Genomic DNA, 10,149 nt, shown 5'->3' on the forward strand with positions numbered 1-10,149 from the left:
AAAACAACAAAAACTATCTAATGCCTGACCGTATAAAAATTCTGCAATAGAACCAGCGTGAATGAGAAAACTGAAAGTTGAAACAGAGCTAATCCTCAAGAATACGTCGGTAGAATAAAATATATATATATATATATATATATATATATATATATATCGAAATAACTTTATTTTTACGGTATACACCGGTATAGATAAATTCAAGGGCCGAGTTATTGTTAAAAGTAAAATTATATCCATCTCTTAACAATAACCAATATTTACCACAAGCACACAAAGACACGTACGGCACGGGGAAGTTTCGTCTGTTGCTTATTTGTTGATAAGTGTTATATGGTTTCCATGGAAACGAAACGCCGATCCTCTAAGACCACACGATCTAATCATTACGTCAATATATCATATTAAATTTTCCAATTTCATTGCTGTACTGAACTTTCATATATAACTGCCCCGAATAATATTCCGGTCTTTAAAAGAAAGTGATCACTTATCTTTATCTATACATTCCTGCTACATCTGACACAGGTGGGCAAAACATCATTCTTTTTCACTTTGATAAGAGCAAAGGTATTATTATTATTATTATTATTATTATTATTATTATTATTATTACTACAACCCAAGTTGGAAAAGCAGGATGTTCTAAGCCCAGGGGCTCCAACAGGGAAAATAGCCCAGTGAGGAAAGGAAAAAGTGAAAAATTAAATATTTTAAGAAGAGTAACATCATTAAAATAAATATCTCCTATATAAACTATATAAACTTTAATAAAAGTAGAGGAAGAGAAATTGGATAGAATAGTATGCCTGCCTGAATGTACCCTCAAGCAAGAGACCTCTAACCCAAGAAAGTGAAGACCATGATACAGAGGCTATAAAACTTCACAAGACTAGAGAACAAGGGTTTGATTCTGGAGTGTCCTTCTCCTAGAAAAGCTGCTCACCATAGCTAAAGAGTCATTAGAGAGGTATAAAATTCATAGTGTTTATTTTCATTGATATTCCAATATTTACTTTATCGAAAATGACTTACAATGACGGTGATATTAGTCAGAAATGGCTTGTCAATGGATCATGATGAACATTTACTCATTTGGTATTTGTATCAGCGAATTTCCCATTGAACGTATCAATGAAATTCACATTAACAGCCCATTCTGACATTTCAAAACAATACCTCGGCTAAAACTGCAACGCAATTGAGACATTGAGCCTGAATAAATACGCTTTGAACTATATCTGCAAAACTTTTCACGAATAACAATTTGATCAAAATTGCTATTTTCTATTATGCTTATTGCCTTTTATTGCCTCTGATTATTGACCTTTCGCTTATATATTTTCTTTATATTTTATTTGCTAGCATATATTTATTAAATAATGATCCTTTTGTGCGATATTTTTTTTAGTGATTTATTCATATAAAATTTTATTATCCTTCTCTTGCGGTGCACAGTAGGAGTTGAGCAAACAAAGAAAAAGGAACTTCTTTGTACCAGTCATGAATTCGTCAATTTACCGGAAAAATTATGGTGGAATATATATATATATATATATATATATACATATTCGGATTATCTGAATATGAAAAACACGTCTCAGTGTGCAAAATTTATCATATATACACACACACGCATACACACACACACACACACACATATATATATATATATATATATGGCTATCTGAATATGAAAAACACATCTCAATGTAAAAAATTTATTATATATATATATATATATATAGGTATACGTATATATATATATATATATAAATTGTTTATATATATATATATATATATATATGTATGTATATATATATATATATATATATTCCAATATCATTTTCAGTAGATTTGCGAGTTAACGGTTGAGCAATTGGTACAACTTGGATAAATTACACACGGAAATTTACTAGTATTTGTCAAAAAAAAGTAAAATACAAAGATTACTTTTCATTTTCTTAGTGTCAGCAGAAAGTCCCGTCTCATAACCCTCCCTCACACTTAAAATCTAAGTCGTTTAAATCTCTTACACGAGGGGAGAAAGAAATGTTGATAAGAGTTGAATACATTGTTTGTTACAACTATTTCATGACTCTTCGAAGGAACCTTTCTGAAAGAAAATATCAGGATTTATGATAGCCAAAATAATATTGAATCGATAATCGAATGCTATTTTACCTTCTTTAGAGAAAGATAGAAAATGAGTTTAAATGTTTTTTGTTTTTTTTATCGTTGTGTTATAAGATTGTTACAATATTATTTATGAAATTTATATAAAACTTATAAAGAACCAGTATAGATTTTTTCCTTAGAGAATTTTTAAAAACAATCTTTCACTAGGAATGTTGTCAGTGGTCACTCCCACCTTACAATTTGTTTCTATTGAAATTTCTTTGACAAAGGCAAAATAGAATGTTTTCGCACAATGGAGCTTATCTGTTGTTTTGTCTTTTAAGTAGCAATATTCCCATAGTCCACCTAAGCATTCCTATCGCTGTTTTCTCAAGCTTTGCTTCCTCTTTTCCTATCCAAACAATAATGCAGGTCTAATCACTGTGCTATAGATCTTTATTTTTAGCTTTATAGGCATTTTGTTTCACATACCACTCCTGCTACTTTCCTTCACTTCCCTCGTGTTTCTTTTTATCCTACTCTGAACGTCAGCCTCACATACTCCCTCCCTACTTATATTAGATCCTTAGTATCGAAATTGTTTCACAAGTTTATAAGCGACCCTCTGCTCTCATGTTTAAAAGGTTTTAAAGGTCACTCATGAATGCCCTAGATAATAACCAAATATACATATGATGAACTCCTAGGCCCCCTCTCCACCCAAGCCAGGACCAAGGAGGACCAGGAAATGGATGCTGATTACTCAGCAGATAGACCTATAGGCTCCCCCAAACCACACACCCTTAGTTCACAAGGATGGTGAGGTTTCGGTGACAAAGGGAACTAACGAGTTTGAGCGTGACTCGAACCCCAGTCAGGTGAACATCAGTCAGGGACATTACCATATAGGCACCACATCCCACCACAATCCAGTCCTTACCTTCCTAATTGCTCATCATAACGTCAGTCTTATCCACATATACATTCATGCCATTTGTCTTCCAAGATTCCTGCCACTTTACATTTTTTTTTTTCCATATGTCTTCCTCATTTTCTGCAATAGTTACCAAATCTTAAACATATAACAGACTCCTAATTTCTGACTCCTTAATGCTGACCCCTGGTGTAATCCAACACTAATTTCCACAGGTTCTGTTTCCCGAACTGCTGTTATTACATCCGCCAACGAACTTAGGAGGTCATGTTTTCGCCCCTGTTTGTGTGTTTTCGATCAACTTCCTGACCAAAGTTTTTACTTTTGAAAGCCCTTGACTAAAGTCAAAGGTCAAGGTCGAGCAAAAGGTCGACCAAATTAACTCTAATCCACACATGTTTTCACATACTTCAAACACGCATACGGTCTAAACTTTTTTCTGGGAAAGACAAGCTAGTTTCGAGAAATAAGTTGTCGTGGTGAAGGTCTGCACCCTCAGAGTGCTTTTCTAATTACTTCTATCCTTCCTCTTTTGTACATCATCTTAACCACTCTAGCCAACCTCTCAGGAATTTCCCTCTTCCTCAAGCACGAAAACATAATTATTTCTTGGTACTCTTTCGTAAGTCTTCTACAGATCCCCCAAAACACAGAAGAGCTGGTTTCCTTATGGTCTCTTCCTCTATCTGCCTTACTGTAAAGATGTAATCTCTAGGCCTCTTCCCGTCATGAATCCTTATTGTTGTTTCCCAATCTTTACAATGTCTTTCAACTTTTCATCTACAAACCTCTCAGAAACATTCAAATCATGCTCTCTTAGTTTAATTCTCCTAGAGTTGCCAAATTCCATGACATTACTTTCTGCTTAAATAGATACCATTAGACTGTTCTCCTAGTCATTAGGTATACTCTGCTCTTAACATATTGCTCCTCATAAATATTGTATGCATACTTCCCCCTCTGTAGCTGCTATCTTAACCATTTCCCTTTAGAACTCTGATAAACTTGGTGCTCTACCATTTTTCATTTTACTCAATGCCCGATTTACGTCTGTATTCTGTATCTTCACTAAGAGCCTCTCCAACCTTTGTTTTCCTTCGAGTTTCTCTCTCATTTTCAGCATTCAATTGTTAATCAAAATACTCTCCCTCTCTGAGTGTCTTCAATATATCTCACACTCTAAAATTGATGAATCCCGGCTGCCTCAAATCTTGTCTTTGTCTTTTCCCCAAGTTTGAAACCATATAGATATCAATTTCTCCTTTCCATGTTTGCAGTCTTTTATTCAATTGATCTACCTATCTTCCATTAGCTAATTACTCCTTCCTATATATATATATATATATATATATACTGTATATAGATTGATAGATAGAAGATAGATAGATAGATAGATAGATAGGAATTAATATATATATATATATATATATATAAATATATATATATACATATATATATATAAATATATATATATATATATATATATACATATGTATATATACTGTATATATATATATATATATATATATTTATATTATCAGTCATTGTATTAATGGTTAAAGTAAATGATCCAATATAAAATATTGACAGTATATGTGGCATCTTATCTTTTGAAGGGGAGTAAATTTAGTTGTTAACAATTGTTCATTTATCAATTGTGACTCAATATAAATATACTTGACTTTCTTCATTTGTTAAGCATATACACAAAACTTCGTTCATACGTCATTTAGTTTATGAGGTATTAAGACCAATTAATAATAAACTATGTTTAAGTTAACACGCACACACTTGTTGCTTGAGATGCTCTTTGGATAGCCTTCGAAATATTGGTTAAAAGACCGCCTCTTTGATTCTAGAATGAAATATTCCAGGACATTATAGATAGGTAGAGGGGTTTGCCTAAGTCACTTCGGTTGCCCATTGTTATCAAAGTCGAGTGGCCTTTAATGACATTGACAGAGACCTTTTAAATCCCCTATCACAAACCATAGGATTCCTACACTCAGAACTGGAAAGGTTGGACAAAAGTTTGTGCCATATCTATAATTTTATTTATGAAAGTTAGGTTTCAATCAGTAACAGATTGAAATAAGATATGCTTCAAATATCTGTTGAAGAAAAAAGACTTAGATTTCAAGAAATGGTTCCTATTTCCACAGACTCCATGATACTAATATGAAAATTGGCCCCGTATGCCATCTGTACCGGTCACACCACAGTTATTCTAAGGAGTTGTACAGAGTTTTTATGTCATAGCTTGCTATTCCGCTGTTTGTGATAGTACTCCACATAATTTGTCATTACAAGTCTCTTATTCCGTTCCTTCTCTAGTTTAGGAAAAGTAGACGATTCTACAACAATCTTTTGTTCGTTTGTCTCCTTAAAACTTACAAGGCTCTTCGCCTAACTCTCTTCTTATCTCTCTGCCTATCTGTCTGTCTACCCATTTTTTCGTTTTTCTTTTGGAGTCATTTCATAATATCCCCTATATATTGCCAATCAAGGTACAATTATTTGCCAACAATTACTTTTACGGAATTAGTAATTCATCGAGATGACTTCGATCTAAATATTTTTCTTTTCTTCAACACTAACAACGAACAATTTTCTTTGGTTTTAAAGAAATTCAAAACTACTAACAAAACAAGAAACGTATGTTATTATCTTTTTTTCCAATAGCAGGACATTTCTTTTGCAAAATAAATTTCCTTACCACAAACAATTGATGTATTAAAAATAATAAACGATGTTGCTTATATTTTCATATGTTATATAGTTAAGCTGGTTCACTTCCATATCCTAAAAAGATTATTTTGAATTTATTCACACTAAATTAAAGTAAAATTCAATGGAAATTGTACCTCATTCAAGTCAATGATTGCTCTTTTGAGTCTTGGCTTTAGGGGCTGATGATGTTGGTAAGACTTGTCCAACTAACATTTTCCTTATCCCACTCCTTCTTAGCTATTCATTTTCTTTGACGTCATGCAAACTTGATTTAATGTTTTATTTATGATCAGACTACTAAAATGCATCCCTATCTCTTCTAAGTACCATTTTACCATATGCCTGTGCCATGTCATTTTCTTTTTTGACATGTCTGTTCTACCATCCTCTATGATGAACCACTGTATATTGAACCCTATTCGATTTTATTTGTGACAAAAATATTTTTCTTTATTATCGATCAGTATTCCTGGGAAGAAAGCACACACACATGCTAATAAAATTATGATTTCAGTTTTATTTATTTATTTTATAGTTGGGTGTTTGGTGGTGGTGTTGGCTTGTGAGAGGGGGCCGGAGTAGAGCGATTGCCACAATCTCGAAACTTATCTTCTCGAAGATTACTTCAAATTGTTATAGTTTTGAAAGTGATCGTTTTATCTCAGATGGAATCAAATAAAATTCCTCAATGTCTTCTTTCGGCGTCTACCAAAGCAGCAGAAATCTGTTAACACTAAAAGGGAAATAGTCACAGTTCACTAGTTTCCCTTTTCTATTGCTGCTTGAGAAAGGGGTATAATAGCCTACTCGATAACTAATTATGGTAATGTTTTTTTTTTTCGATTCAATTTATCATGCCTATTTTCATATCAATAAAGATTAGTGTATATTGTTGGTTCACAGAGTGAGATTCCGTGTCGCTTTCTGTTTCTTCAGGAATCCATCACTTTTCACTGTATGTTCTTTTTCCAGTAGCAAGCTCTTTTGCAAGATTACTGGAGTGACGTCAGATTGCCATCTGCCTTAGTTTTAATTTTTTTGCAATGGTTTTAGTCCATTTCAATAACGACTCTCCATTCAATCTATAGGTCTTAGTTCTCTTCTATATATTCTCTCCTCCTTTCTTGCACTTTTGTGTCCAAACGTACTTTGATATCTATGAATGGTAATTTCTTTTATGTCTTTCGACTAGAGTAACTTCTGGTTGATTTGATTGTATTACAATTTCCGTTTATTGTAGTAACAGAGCAATTTAGCCTGGTCATTTTCTATCAAACTTGTATTTATTATTATCATTATGTTAAAGACAAAGGCGGCCTCAGTAGCATTGACTTTGTATTCTATCTTCTCAATAGTTAAGATTATTTTCTTCTTCGAGTTAATGCATTTATCTAGTAATTAGGCAAAAGTCTTTCTTCATAATGGGTAGACAAAATTAGGTTAAGTCACGAAACGAGGTTCTAATGTAAAGTTTACAAGTCAGATAAAAAAGTCAGTAAGCAGCTATGCATATCCAGAAGTTTGCCTCCCCTTTTCATGCTGTAATGGCAGAAATGATGCTGGCAACGTCCTTAATTATGGTAATTCTGTCTCATGGGAAAAGGCGCATGGGCGGTGCAAGTAGTGACGTGAGCAAACCAGCGAATTCTCAATGGCTGAGATGCTCGCTGAGAGTGGACGAGTCTTAGTCAGACTGCCGTCACACTCATTCATAGGCGATGGGTTGCCATCTTGCTCTGTAATGGCTGTCTGATCGGGAAGTGTTTACCAAAAAGGGTATCCATGCTAGGCGGGCTGTTTGAGCGCTGATCAAAGCTGTCTTGATTAGAGTTCTTAATCGGTGGCGTTCATATTCGATGTATTGCTCCATTTGTTGAGTGGTATTAGGCGATGGTTATTCCCGCTGTATGAGGAGAGCTTCAAGTACTCTAAGTCTTCTGCTCTGTGGATCGCACCCAATGATCTTAGTACTCTGGATGATGTCCTCACGCTTAATGTTGCTGTTGTGGATATGGATGTCATATACTCTTATTGTGCTTCTTGAAACGCATAGCTGTTTAATGCTTGTTCTTTACCCGTCTTGTAAACTTTGCAACAAAACCTCGATTCGTGACTTACCCATTTTTTTTCCACCCATTATGAAGAATGACTTTTGCCCAATTACTGAGGGAATGTAGTAATTCAGGAAAGTAAATAATCAGAGCAATTGAGAAGATAGAATACAAAATCAATGCTGCTGAGACAGCCATTTCCTTCAACAGAACTTATCTTAAAGAAGGTCTACTGCCTTAATCAATTATTATTATTATTATTATTATTATTATTATTATTATTATTATTATTATTATTATTATTATTGTTATTATTATTATTATGAAATAATTTAACAAGTAATATTCTTTAAATATCAACTTACCCAGAGAGGATTTTCCTGCATTTCACACAAAAGCTGTCGAAGACAAATTTCTTTGGAAGAAGCTAAAATGGTGGTTGAAAAGTAACCAACATTCAGAAATGTAGTAGGCGATCAATGGAACATGTTATGTTTTTTTTGTATCTCAGACTAATACATAGAATATAATGAGGAATTGATTTTTGAAAAAGATTGAATGTATTAATGAGATCCTTTGTAATTATCGCAATGGAAAGTATGTCAGATTTCGAAGCTCAATTAAGACAGCATAGGTATAAGGTTTGAACAGGGAATCCAGACAACAGTTTAGTTTGAAATGAGAAAGAAGGTGATAACTATATTTATTGAAACCATGGCAAAAAATATACACTTTAATGATGTTGTAAATTGAAATTTAAGAGTATCTTTTATCATCAAAGAAATCGAGGTCGATTTAGTTACCGGCAATACAGGAATGTATAAATTTGGAAATAAATGCTTCAGGTATTATGAATGGTTTTGTAATTCTCTTTGATTCAGCAACACAAGCTCCTCCAACTTTAAACTGATCAATTACCTTGAATAGAGTAACCATGTTGATATTTCTTTTTCGATCATATATAAATCCAATGTATTTTTCCCACATTTGAGAGAAATCCCTAAATTCCCGTGATCTGGTGAATTCATTCTCGCCACAAACTCCTCCCGGGAAAGTCCAAATATTAGGAGAGAAAACAGTTCATTATCTTCAGCCTTTTCTTAAATCCTGCTGTGGTAGAGACCTTGGGAGATCTTGGGTCGAATTTTCTCTTTCTTTCACTTAATCCATCCTTACTGGTATAATATGATGGTTACGACAAAACATATTATGAAAAAAGAATTAATGCAAAATAATAGAATGTCAGTTATCAATGAAACAAGAAAGTATTGTTTGACAAAAAAAGTGTTTTATAATATCTTAGCAATTAATCATAATCTACCTTATTTTCTTTCATTTCATACTTTAGTGAAAATGAGCTTCCTTTTTTTACGGCATTACATAATATTTCTTCATAAAAAAAAAAAAATTGCCTCTCAGAATAAGCAGCATAGATATTAACTTTTATATTACGGACGAGTTGATAGGAAACGATTTATGATATAATTGTTAGAATGGATATAAATGTAGAATTGGTCACAAACGGAAAATGGCAAAGAAGATGCCACTAATTGATGGTATATTATACCGAATAGGATATCAAAGTCACATCTAAGGACTCATTAAGGGTCATTCGAGAAGAGTCGGGTCATTTCATTTGGCGATGTTGATTGCAAATGGAATGACGGTCTGGTGTCAATTAATTAAGGGAAGGGGAAGGGTTTCGTGACCATTAATATTGCTGAAAGGTGGACGTTGAGAAATCTCTATTTTTGTAATTCCGCTTGAATTTGGGATATCCAATTTTTGGATACATTCACTCCTTTGCTCTTCTTTCTCTTGTCTTTATATTTTTTGGCACATATAAGTTAAAAGAAAGGGTAATTTAAATTGATTGATTATTTGTTTTGAGAAAATATCTATGGATATTGAGTCCACAATGACGAGGCACTCAAACAACTTCATTACGCAATAATTTGAAGGATTTATCTTTCGTAAATCACAGAACTTCTGAGATATAGATACAAATTCAAAAACTTATCACTTTCACACCTTCGACACACAAACATACACGCACACACACACGCACACATACACAATCTTCCTTAACCTATAGATATACAGAAATTCCTCGGTGTCTTTAAGGATCTTTTCTATTTGGGAACACAAAACCAGTTTCAAAAGAGATGGTTTGAGGAATTCTGGGAAATGTATGGATTTCAGAACTAACTGTCGAGAGTTACGGCAGTCAGCTTAGCATAACTAATCTATAACTGAACCAATTGAGTTCTCTTTGTTTCCTTTTCCATATTCCCTTCTATCGTGCTGTTTATTTTA

This window comes from Palaemon carinicauda, chromosome 36 (genome assembly GCF_036898095.1).
Source record: "Palaemon carinicauda isolate YSFRI2023 chromosome 36, ASM3689809v2, whole genome shotgun sequence".
NCBI classification, from domain to species: domain Eukaryota; kingdom Metazoa; phylum Arthropoda; class Malacostraca; order Decapoda; family Palaemonidae; genus Palaemon; species Palaemon carinicauda.